Here is a 13233-nt window from a genome sequence, read left to right as displayed (position 1 = left end):
GCGCGCGAGCCATACCCTTTTACAATATTACATCGTTCCACCAGTCCACTCCAATTCGTGCTTCCGAAGAGTCATTGCGCTACTTTGTTTCCACCGTGGACGCTTGGGACGGTGCCGCAGGATATTCCGCGTGGTAATGGCGGGATTCGCGTCTGGAAAAGGAGAGACGCAAGGAATGTCTCGCCGTTCTGCGTAGGCGTGGAAAGTAGGAAGCGTGGAATTTGGAAAAGTTCCGTAAAATCGAATAGAATGGGACGTTAGGATGTAACTTCGTGATGTAACTGTATTTTGTAGTCGGTAGAGGGAAGACATTCTTTCGTGTGTTTCTTCCGTGCAGATTGCAAGCTTCGAAGCATAGAATTTCCTTGGAATAGAATGGGACGTTAGAATGTTTGGCATCGTAACTGGGCTTTCGTCATACACAGTTTTTCCGAGTATCATAAATTCTATCGAAATAATACGCGTTAAAAAATTGTCTAGATGAGATCAAAGGCGTATTTAATATTAAATCTAACTTTAAGTATGTACAAGAAAATGACGTAAATATTCGTTTATAACAAATATCTTCTTTCTTGATACGATTAATAATTTAATACGCGGAATTCCTTGAATTCGAGTTTTAGAAAGCGATATTTCATATACCGAACGATCGTTGTCTATGCCATTCCACGAAGCAATCCAAAAAGCAAAACTACGAAACACCGTAGAAAAAAATGACAAACTTCCGAGTAGTTTCATAGCGCAAAACATCGTCACAACAAAGAGTTGACGCATGGAAGTAGAAAAGACCGAAGTTCCTTCGATCGAGTATTACTTTTTCGAAGGAAAATGCTGGACGATCGTGTGACGGCAACGTGGCTCGACTAATTTCTTTAACAAGCCCGCACGTTTTTACGAGGCGTGATCCGCGATGTCGTGTCGCGATCTTAACCTGGAATGCGAAGGATCGCGAGCGAGAGCGAATCCCGGTCGTTCTCGAATCGCTTTCGTCAAGGTGATTCGGATGACAGGCTGAGTCACGGCCCGATCCAGGACTACATTCCACTTGGCTGAGATACAGCGCGATTTCGCGAAAAAACTATCCGACCTGCGAACCAGAGACGCGAGAATTCTTTACGCGCCTTTGCTCATTTTATTGCAATATCGAACGTTCGTTGCAAGACAATCTTCTGCAAGAACGGATTCTCCGTTCTCGTGCGTCATCGTCCAGCTTATCAACTTGTATTACAGGCGATTTTATGAAACACGCTTGCAAGATTCGTATTTACCATTTGATTGCGGTAAATCGTCACGCGAAGGCTTCCAGGTTTCTCGATTCGTTCGTAAAATCATTTCTGAAAGACGAGAATTGCTGTATAGAGCGTTGCGAGAGACAGAAAACTGGAATCGTTGAATCGTGACATATACAGGGAATTAAGTTGTAAACGAAATTAATTTTTTTTTCTTTTTACGAAGAACGTGACATTTTTATTTACAAAACTGCATACTGGAATCATTGGATCGCAAAGAGAATCGGATTATGAATCGATTCGGATCTTGCGTGGCTCAGAAAAATGCTGGAATTTAAACCAAACGAGTAAATTTCAAGCTACGAAACGCAGAAAGCTAAGAGAAAATATTCCACGGTGAACTTTTAGGAATTTCGAATCGCCTGTTAGAAGAACAGACATCGTCTAGTATATACTTCCTGTTTCAAGGTGAGCATCTAAAAATTGAGACAAGAACAGGTTCAGACCTAGACCTAAAGCAAACGAGTTAGGAGAAAGAACGAAGTCACGATTACTACGTCGAAAGGAAGATATGGAACGCAGTAGTATTATACCGTATCTACATAGGCATACACGAACTTTTCATGAATGACTCAACCGATCCACGTAACCACTCTACACTACTATAATGCTACAGTGGTGTTACATCACAAAGAATCGAGCAGGGAAGGTCGATCCACATCGTCTCCTCAAACAACGCGTTGAACGAGAATTTCTCGTATATATCGTGGTACTCCGGCGATTCAAAGTCACAATTGCAAACGAGATACAACGATCTCCAGATCCACCTGTACAGAGTAATATTGCAATTGTAATCCATTCAAACGATAAATAGGCCCAGCCGAGAAAAGTTCGTTTCAGCGAGCGAACAATAACGAAGTTACATAATGAATCGGTGGCGATGTAACGACCATTGTTATCAGCAATGTTGACATACTCTGTATCTCATCGTTGTCTGATGCGTAGAGGAATTTTTATCGCTCGATCAACGTAATTCTCCTACAACAGGTTATGACCGTTTATTTATTCGTTTATTTTTTATTAATTGCTGTAAGCTTTTTGATATTATATATATATATCAATGAGTCTGAAAGAAACTAAACCGATGGATCGTACTTTTCCAACTATCGGAATACTGCGCGTATCGGATACACGATTAATCCATTTAATGCTATTCACCCTTGTCCGTTTTCAAACAGTCAAACAAACGATAAGTATAGGGATGTAATGTTGCAACTATGGGACTGCATTTAACTATACGTGCATCGGCAATCAGTGACTGGAATCTAATTAGCTTTAACCTAGAAACGAGGAGCAGAAGGATCTGGGAAACAGAATGAACGTGATAGGACGAGGTTTGAAGCTCGGAGTGACATGTTTGCAAAGCGGAGAAGCAGATTCGCTCCACATAGCAAGAAACAAGTACATCACATAGAACGTAAGTCGTTAGAACGTTGCCTTGAAAAGGTCACAAGGAGGTGGCTGCGAAAGGTCGTGCCAGTTTCACCGATCTCTTTGGTCGAAGAAGAAGAAGAAGCAAAAGAAGAAGAAGAAGAAGAAGAAGAAAAAGAAGAAGAAGAATCGTTGAAAGAGGAGGAGGAACGCTAACGACGAACGCGAAACTTCACGACGAGGATAGACATAGTCGGCTACGAGAAACGGTGAAAGCGAATCTCCATTAATGTTCCTCTCTAGCTGGAGGACTTGGAAGCCCGTGCATCGTGTGTACGTGCATATTTAAGTGCAGTGCCCCGGAGACTTCCGGTCAGCGCACCGCTTCGCGAACAACCAAGGAGAGAGAGACGCGCGTTTGAAGAAGCTGATGATGGACTTTTGCTCCGTGGCGCGGTCATTAGGCTATATTGTAACCCCTGCTCTTTCAAACACGCCTCCTCGATCCTGCAATTAGGCACGGGCCTAACGGGAAGAATTTGCGCGCGAACTTTCCACGAACGCTTAGAAAAATGATGCCCCTTGGTTCGTGTCCCGAGAATCAGAGAGGCACTTAATGAGACTCGTGGAAACGGTGTTTATTAAGTTTCACGGACTTGCAGATGCTTTGACTGTATTTAGGGAGCGATGACTTTATTTCATCTAAACGTTGCTCGACGATTTGAAGCATGAAAATAAGCTGTGCTTGGTCGAAAACAGCTTTTTAAGGATCTAGATCTAGGCGACAGACGAATGAATCTTATTTATCATCCAATTTCATTTATTTTAATTTATCATGTAATGTACGTGATCTAATTTAGGAATGAGTCGCACGCTTTACGGAAAATCAACTTTTTTAAGCAAAAAGATACTGGATATTTTAGGAAACGACCGATCGTGAGTCACTCAAGCAAGTCGTTGTACAAGTAGGTTACCATCAACCGCCAAGGTGGTTGGCTTCTTTTCATTGAAAAAACGCGCAACTAAAAAGGCAGTCGGTTTGAGACAATATACAGAGTGAGAGAAACAAATAAATTATTCGATATATAAAACGATCAAAATAAATATTTCTTAACGAATGGGGTTTTTCTTTAATAAATGAAAATAGATAAAAATAATAGAAAATCTATCTTATCGAATTTGCACAACATGCAATCTTTTCTTTGAATATACTTTCATATCTCAATGCATAAAAATCACAGGTACGTACAGGTCTTTCTTTCGCAAACGTGTTGTTTACAACAGTGCACCTTCGTACAAATGTGAAACCAAGTCTGTAAAATGTCGCGGTGTTTATCTCAACAGAACAAAATGGATCGTACGTAATTCGACAAAATAATACAAAAGAAAAAACCTTGTGCGTCTATTAGTTCCTCATAAAACGTGAGAAACTTTTCAGACAACCTAATATTTCCAAAAGTAATACCGTGCCGAAGAAAGTGCTTATAGAGGATTGCAAGAAATCAAAGTGAAAACCATAATATCTGACAGTGTACATATATATATGAATAAGTTTAGAAGATAATGCAAGGCGAAGGTAACGTACGTTCTTCTAAATAAAATAATAATTTTTGGTTCATTAATCATCGAGTACAGTACAGTAGGCAAACGAGTTATTTAAAATCTTAAATTCTAACGAACATAGGAAACTCACTCTGTGCACTGTCGTACTGGCTGACCTTTCAGCCATAATTTATCCATGGAAAATTCACTTTTTGTATGTTTACGTAACACTTTATTACGCGATACCCCGTTATCGCTGGCCGTTTGTAAACAGGATCTGGAATTAGGTAGAACGGCATAACCGAGATACGTAGGATCCGTTGGAGATCCTGTTGAACGATGGGGCCGCAGCAGCTTGTAATCGTGATCCTTCGAGGTGGGTCTTATCTCTATAACTGTATACTTGGTTCGCTGGCAGCTTCATCGTCACCGGCTTCGATCATCGTCGATCCACGAAATTCCTACGCCACGTGAAGATCGATCCTTGCGAATTTACTCCACGAAAGTTTCAGTGCGAACTGGCTCTCAGCGTTATGCTAAACGTCCGGCGAAATTTATTATGCATTCAGTGAAACTGTTGCGCGCGAAGAAAGTGCCTTAAGTATCTGGGCTTCTGGTCTATTTGCTCGCGTTTCAACCTCGTTATACCGTGTCTTAATTAATCTGCAATTACATCGGAAATTTCTTAAGCAAAGCAGATTCGTTCTCCCGAAGGAAAGTTTGCCGCTGGAATTTGTATTAGTTTGGAAAAAGAGGATTAAGAAGTTTGAGGTATTTGGGATATTTGTGAAGTTCGTACGAAGAGAATAAAGGAAAGAATGCCATTGAACAGGATGAAAAGGGTTACATATAGATTCTGTATATTTAATTAAATTAAATTTTATAAAACCAGTTTTTGAACTGGACAAAAATTTCTAAATTCGATTCGAGGTAGATCAGATGAAACACGTGGGTGGATGTCTCGTATGTAAATTAGTAGACGAAGACTAAATTCACGGTCATGTCCATCTTTTTTTAATTATAGAACAAATACGTACGCACAATATGACGGTAAAATAAAATGACAAAAATACCTTTTTTTTTTTTTTAAGAATACTTTAAACAGAAAGATCTTTCTAGTTCCTTTGATCTTTATAATTCTAATTAAAAGACTGATAAAAATAACGATACTTGACCCTAGTCATTTCATAAGATTTCCTACTCGATTATATTTATCCTTTTTTCCAAGCAAGAGCACAAAGAGCAAAAAGATAAGACAGAAGAATAAAAGAAAAAAACTACTGCATGGCTCAAGACGTACAATTTTCTCGAGTAAATGAACGATCGTACGTGGTTATTAACAATAAACGGAAGAGGAGTGGACCGTTTGAATTTCTAACTACGGTTTTCCGTGAAATTCTGGAACGTTGGTGCGCGGCTGGCCAGGTTAATCGGGCATTAATCGTTACGATCTCGTGGCGCCTGGCACGTATTTATCCTAACGGGAGAATCACTAATAGTCGTTGCGGTGAGCAATCGCGGACTGCCGTGGACAGGTACAGTTATACAGATAAGACCACCTCGAAGGTTCTGGCTGCTGTGGCACGTTCGCGTGTCGTGGAATTTTCGTAATTCGATTGGCCATCTTTTTCTCTCCCTGCAGAACCTTCTCCTCCATTTTTTCCCCTTTCGTTGTATGTGCAACTGAAACTCGTTAGAACCGTGGAATTAATTTTTTTCTCTGTATTTGTAGACTGTTACGATTTACTTTTTATAGATTTGCCGATAAAGAGATATAGGTCGATAGTTTAATACGTTCGATTTAAAAATTCGAACGTAAGATTTGAAATTCAAATTCAAATTTAAATTGTAACAATTTCCCGAAGAATATACTCTTTGGGCGAGGCTGTGTTTTAGCTCTTTCATGTTCAGAATTCAATGTTACGTGGCATCAAGTTCCGATATACATCTCACTCTTCGAAATTCAGCGAATTTTCTCTTTCGATCTCCCTCGATCACGACCAAATTTAATCAATCTACGGTTAATCCTTTCCATAATGTTTCATTCAGTGTCATTAACTTAGCATCTACGATTCATATTCTCAGTCTGAAGGTTCTACACGTCGTCGTATGCCGACAAATTAAAATCACTCGACATTTCCCTATCCAAAGATATCTTCCCCCAAGAATATTTTCATTTCACGAGATCTAAAGAACGACTGCATCTAGAGAATACTGTCTCGACTCTCAGAAATACAATCCGCGGATCTTACATTCCTAGCAACGATACTTCATTATCAACGCACAAAGGCTGAACGCAAACCTACGCAAATTCAAACCTGTTCAAAAGTCTCCAGCAATACCATCAAAACCAAACCCATCGAATCCTGCATAATCTTCGCCATCTGCCTATCCGGTAGCCTTCGAAAGAGTACCTTGTATTTGAGATCACCTGGCAAACAGTGGACGACACGTTACGCGAGATGAGTCATTCGCGATGAACGAAGAAAAAGAAGGACTGCGTTTGTCGAGGAGGGTTGGTTCGCAGGTGGTTCTCTCGCGCGGACCGGTGGACGGCCACGATGGACGCGTCGGTGCCGTTGGTGATGCTAGTGGTGGTGTTACGGTAGGTTATGCCTTGTATTTTTTCCACTCGAGGTCGACGAACCGAGACGAACGCCTGCTTGCGCACCGCGCCGGCCACATTGCTCGCTTCTGGCCACTGTCCGGCCTGCCTTGCCCTTTCCTTGCCTTTCCTTTCCCTTCCTGCGCTTCTCTTTTCCCTTTCTTTTCGTCCTTTGCTCGAGAGTTCTCCTCGCTTCGGCCGCGACTCAGGCTGCCGCGCGTCTCTACGTTCGCGACACACCGCAATTCCTTGCCCTTCTGCTTCTTCTTCGCTACTCGCGTGTATACGAGGCCCAGTTGTTCCTTATATCGGATAAGGTAGAATATTTAGGATTAACTACGGTGAGTTTTAGATTAGGTCTTTTCAGCAACGTCTTGGTTGGTTAAGACGAGGCATCGGTTCGATGGTGTTTCATGAATATGTGAATTTATTTTTTAATGATCGATAATGTTTGTATTAGTATTAGAAGTAGTATTACTTTGTATTAGGATTTAGGTTTCGGATATCTGGTGGGTATTGTTGCCCTTTTTCTACAGGTGCTGTTTGATTTTATAGCATCGACGCGATTGTTTGACAGTGTTTGACAAACTATCGACTACGTCATACGTAAAATTTATAATTTTTTTCTTCGGATTGGGTAAATCGCTACCCTTGTTCCGCGAAAATTGCACTCGCATAATTACTGGAATTGGAGTGAGCTAATGTACACTAATTAAAGATTGTTTGCTATGCGTTTGACTTTATTGCTGATAAAACGATGATTATATAGTAGCAGCGTTAAGAATAATAATTAGGAGGATTTATTAAATTGTCATACGGCAGCCGATACGATCGCTTTCTAGGAATGATTGCTGGCTTTACCACGCGAATAATACTAGAAACTTTCAGCCACGTTTCGTGGAATTTCTCCTCGAAACGCTTTTATTATTCTCCGAGAACTCTCTATATTTTTCTATTGGCTGCAATCTCCGCGTGTTTACCTTCCTTGCGAGTCGTCTTCGCGGATTATCGACAACCGTCGCGCATTCCCCGTATGTCGGCGAAAGTGTTCGCGGCTTCTGCTAATGAAGTCGCGAGTCCAGTTTTTCTACAGTTGCCACTATCCACCTGTTGATCTTCCCATTATTTCCAATATCCTCGCTAACCTACTCAATTATTTTTAATTTGTAATCCACTTTTTCTTTCTCCACCCGCTAAATGAAAACGCTCGAGGAAACTGTATTTTTATTTGGAAGCACAGTAGAAGTACAAAAGCAGCAGAGTACTCTCCTCCACACACACTGCGACTGAGACTGTGACCGAGACCGCCAGACTGAGACATTTTGATACGAAATGCCTGTCCGTTATCGGAAAAGGAAAATTATCAGTATCTTTGTCTGATTCAGTCATCGCTGTCTGATTTACTCTACGCTCTGAGTATTTCCCTAGCGTTTCTTTCGCACGTAGAACGTGAAATTTGCTAAATTTTTCGTTTCTGCCAGTGATTCGTTTGTAAACGACGCGAGCCTCGTATATCGATAAGTCTAGTAGATGAAAAAAGATATTTTTTCTACGACCTCATTGATTTTCTTAGACAGTCGATTGTACTTAAAGTCGTGTCTATTTCGTGCACAACACCCGTATCATATCTATCGGTTGTTTCCGCTGAACGCATATATGAGTTCATCGGCCAGATGGATGATTTATGCGGAACACATATGTGCGGCGTTTGTCGGCAAACGGTTCAATGTTTCCGAACGAATTAAAAATTTGCCACACGAAATCGTAAGAAAGAAATGAGAAGGTCGAGGCAGGTTTGAAAATTCATCGCCATTTTTACCACGTATCTAACAAGGTACCTTAAAACAGCAATCACGAGAAGCAAAATTTAAATCAACGTCCCTCATGGATAACCTATGACTCGGCACGACTCGTCTGTCTTTATCCTCTTCGATTTAACAAAATTCCGCGGACTTCGATATCGCGTAACGGCCTCTTTGTCCGCCGCGAGAAGCCATCAATCTCTTGGCCGCGTCACTCGCAATTACTCGCTATATTTAGAAGTGATCGTATTAGTTTTAACCGAGTTTCCAGAGTTTCGAGCGCCGTACGAAAACGAGCATCGAATCAAACCACAGGGTTGAACGCCAGAGGGTTCGCTAATTGCATCGATTGTACAGCTAATTGCAGCGGTTTAGCCGAGTTGTCGGAACCCGTGGCGCGACTTGCTCGAACGCGGTGAAAACATGGAAACCGTCCGAACGTGGCGCTTTCTCCGTGAAAAGCACCGCGACAATTCCATTTCCATTCGTGGAAAATTACCGGAGTAACGGGCGAAAATCGTATAGCAATCTGCAGCGATAGAAATTTGTCATGCGACAACAAATTTTCTGGATAGTTCGCCGATATTTTTCTTGTATCGCCAAGTATAGCGGTTCATTTTTCGTACAACCCGCGACGAATGTTATTCAAGAACATCGCGTTGATCCTATCGCGGGAATTTTTAGTCGAGCACATTTCGTTTGTTTTATAAATCGGCGAAGTAAAGGGAACAGCTAGGCGAATTCTTCGTAAGACGTGTACTGTTACGATAATTGAAAGGAGGACGGAGACAAGGCGACTTTCTCTCCCTGTTGTCCGTAAAGAGGCGTCGATAAGAAGCGAATAAGAAGAGGGAAAAGTTTGACGGTGAAAGGCCGGCGAATTAATGCGAGATAATGATAGCAGTTGGAAAAAAAAACTGGCTCGACCGGAGGAATCCAGATTTTCCCAGCTACAAAAAAGACGGGAAAGGGGACTTTCTTAAATCGTCGGCAATCTTGGTTTTTTCGTTTGTGTAATTTCACCATAGGCGAAAAGTAGGTGTTGCTTAAGCGAGTTACGATCGATGAGCAATTTTAGAGGAATTGTTTACATTTCCTTGATGGCTGACTTCGAGTTTGGATTTCGTGCACATTTGTTCGTGCTCCACCTTCCAGTCTCTTCTAGTTCTTCTTTAGAAATGCTCATCGTCGTAGTTCACCCAGATTTTGAGTTATCGCGGTGGAGCATGATTATCGGAAGGTCGATTCGTTGACCAAGAGACTCGCACGATCCCGTAATTATCGCATGACTATTATTGCTCTTAATTAGCTTAATTGCCGGTGGATCGGAGGGTCCGGTGGCTGAAACCGTTCTAAGGCCGAGAGGCACGCGGTTCAGTCGCTACTTTCACGATTGCACCCTTTTGTCGGCGACCAGTGCAATTAATTGGATGGTCGCAGGAACGATAAAAGGAAATGCCATTCCCTTTTCCGGTGATCAACAAACCTCTATCTAATGGAGCGCCAGCCTGAAACTAGCTTTTGATAAATAATTAATTCTGACTCGTATGTTTTATCTCTTACGTCGAATAGCCGTTATTATTTAGGAGTTCTATTTGTACATACCTGTGTTATTTAAATCTCGTTTTTTTCTTCGTTGCACATGCGTACCAACAATAGAATTAACATTTTCCAATATACGTACGTAGATAAAATGTAGCTAAATAGTTGCGATTGAAACGGCACGTTGAAAGTATGTATAACGTAATCGAGTTTATAAGAAACGCGTATCGTTTAATAGTATCTTCAGGTGACTGGAACAATTTGAAGTTATAGAAATGAAACAGATATGTTAGGTTGTCCGAAAAGTTTCTTTCGTTTTATATTAGCATATTGAATTATGCACGAGTATAATAATAAAACGAAATGGATCATACCTAATTCAATAAAATAATATAAAACGTAAATTGTTGCTCGTCTATTATCACCTCATGAAACGAAAGAAACTTTTCGGACAACCTAATAGAATCTGATAAGAAAGCGCTCCATTGGAATCTAAGAATACCTGTATAAGCAAATACATTCCTTATTTTTCTCAATTTTTCATCTCCAATTGAAACGATACGTATCGTTCATCGGGAATAGCGTACTTGTTCAGTGCCGTATAAATTGTTACTACGTAAACGTTCGTACACTAATATTCTATATTACGCGAACGCTGTTTTCATTTTCTGTTTCCTCCTGCGATAAGATGACACACGTAACAAATGATCGGTGATCGCAAGATCGTAAGGAGGAGAAGGATCTTGCGACGAGCGGGAATCACGGCGATTCGTTTCCGTTTCCATTTTGCCCCAGAGCCCCGAAGCGGGGTGCACGATGTCGAATTACGGTCGATTACGATCGTCGGTTCACCGCTTCCAACCACACCGCGCATTTCACGCGCTGTTGCCTGTAATGAGCCTTTTATTTATTGGTGAACAATTTATTAGACGATAAATAACCGACCGCGCTAGCAGCCCCCACGGGAACATGGAATTCTTCGCCATGGTGGAAAACGTGCCGCGAGCATCGTCCCTCGGATAATTCATCGATGAATGAATAATCGGCCGACACGCGTAATACGGTCCAAGAAAACGAGTTGAAGACGCGTAAAGGCTACGGGAAGTGTTGTACGCCATTTTTTAGAGCCCTGATTAATACGGCGACAGCTTACAGCCTCGTTTGTCACGCATCAGGAGGAAATTGGACGATTTAAAGCAGATTTCATACACCATTAACGAAATTTGATTTCCAATTAATTCATTTTAATTCTTCTTTTTCGATAACCGTGTGTCTCTGATGCAAAATCAAATTGTTTTTACGTCGAACGATAAACCTCAAGCGACATTCTTCAGTGTGAGCTTCTTTCATCGTTTCGATGCCTAACATCGACCCCCATAAAAATACAACGTACCTACGTTCTGTCACGTATTTTGCGATAGCCTGTACGTATCTAAAAGTTGATCGCCAATTCGTTCGTACGAATTAAGTTCTGCCATACTTGTAAGGAAAAGCTTAAAGATTTCTTTAAATCTTCTCATTCTCGCGTTATCTTCTTCGGCAGTTTCGAACGAAGATTCTTTCTGCCTTGCTACGAGAAACTCGCGTATCTCCAGCGTACTTTCAAACAAAACTACAATTGAGTTTTGAATTTTCTCATTTCGCACCGCGTTATCTTCCGTTTCTTCGGAACAACGAACTACGAGATAAATGGATAGAACAGAGGAGTAACGTCGGAATGTTTTCGTGCAGTGGCATCAGCTGACATTTCCTAATCCCTAGAGGAGTCTAAGCACGGGGCTAGGTCCGTCGGAATCGAGACACGTCGTGCACCTTTCACTCGGTGCGATTCTCTCTCTGGCAGCCGCGCGTCGTCTTCCACGGGCTTACAAAAGGTTACATTTACATGCGGCGACGCGCTCGTCGTCGGCATGTCATTGTCTTCGAGGTTACTGCCATCGGCACGTGCGAGGAGAATGTCGAGTGCTCTTACACGAGGGTGCCATTGATTGAAAACGAGCACGTGCACAACCATAGTTCGTCTCGTCGTGTTCGTTGTGTCCGTTGCAGAAGCAAAACTACTCGACTGCCTGGCCATCCGACTTCCAACCTTGCTGCGTGCAAAAGTCGTCCTACGATGGAATTCTGACTATTCTTTCGTAATCGCTTGCGATTAGTCGTCTCCTTTGTTAAGGGAGTCTTAAGTTGTTCTCGCAGTCGCGTTTTCAATCAGCGAACTAGCGTTTCTTTGAGAGCGACGTGTTGCAAGAATATCGGTTTTCAGTGGCTACGCAGATAGTCGAGTTTGGCTATCGAACATTTATAGCTTCTACGTAGACTTGGAATGGACGTTACAGCAACTTATTCGAGATTTCCTTCGGCTTTAGAACGTAAAAAACATTCTTTGTTTTATCTTTCACAAGCATTAGGTCGGCCGAAAAGTTTCTTTCGTTTTCTAAGGAAATAATGGACGCGCTACATTTTTCGTTTTATATTATTTCATCGAATTACGTGCGATCCATTTTGTTCTATCAAGATTAAAGATCACAACGTTTGACACATTAGGTTTCATATTTGTATAAAGATGCATCGTTGTAAAAGACGTGTCTGTGAAAGAAAGTCATTTTTCGGACAACCTAATACTTCGATGTGTTATGCAAAGTTGGAAAGGTGTGTCTCTGTAAGAGCGCGGTTCTAACAGATTCGATACTATCGTAAAAATGGACACACGTAAAAAGATCGTAGGAGAGTCAGTCATAACTGTTGTTATACGAGCACTAGTTGTAACTAAGCTTGTTTCCCTTCCAAATAAACAAATTCAGATAAACGCAGTTTTACTGTACTTCCACGAAGAGCAGTAGACTTCCGAGTGCAACTTCCGAGAAACCTTTGGTCCGTAACGTAGTCCGGCTTGTTCCTTCTTATAGCATCAGGAGAGCTGTATTAACCGAGAGGGCATTAAGCTCTGCAGCGTTTTCGCAACGAGGTGCGAGCGCCGCCACGCTTTCGGGATAAGACGAGCTCGGCTCGTTAACCCGGAACTATTAATCGACTTAACGGCCAATAACCGCCGTCAGTCATTAATTTATCGGGCCTGTGGCGC

General features: G+C 41.7%; 1 protein-coding gene and 1 long non-coding RNA gene across 5 annotated transcripts in view; one reads left to right on the top strand and one right to left on the bottom strand.

Annotated features, from left to right (window-relative positions):
* LOC112212850 overlaps nt 1-10622 on the bottom strand; it is a 13055-nt gene extending 2433 nt beyond the window's left edge. The window contains exon 1 of the long non-coding RNA XR_002946682.2: nt 10577-10622. This is a non-coding gene — a long non-coding RNA (uncharacterized LOC112212850). The remainder of the gene's footprint in view (nt 1-10576) is intronic.
* The window catches only part of LOC100747526 (protein outspread), a 216490-nt gene that overhangs the window by 86949 nt on the left and 116308 nt on the right, over nt 1-13233 (top strand). The window lies entirely within an intron of this gene.

This window comes from Bombus impatiens, unplaced genomic scaffold (assembly GCF_000188095.3).
Source record: "Bombus impatiens unplaced genomic scaffold, BIMP_2.2 scf_0321, whole genome shotgun sequence".
Lineage (NCBI taxonomy): Eukaryota > Metazoa > Arthropoda > Insecta > Hymenoptera > Apidae > Bombus > Bombus impatiens.
Note: the sequence above shows the minus strand (reverse complement) of the source record. Positions and strands in the feature narration are given on the sequence as shown.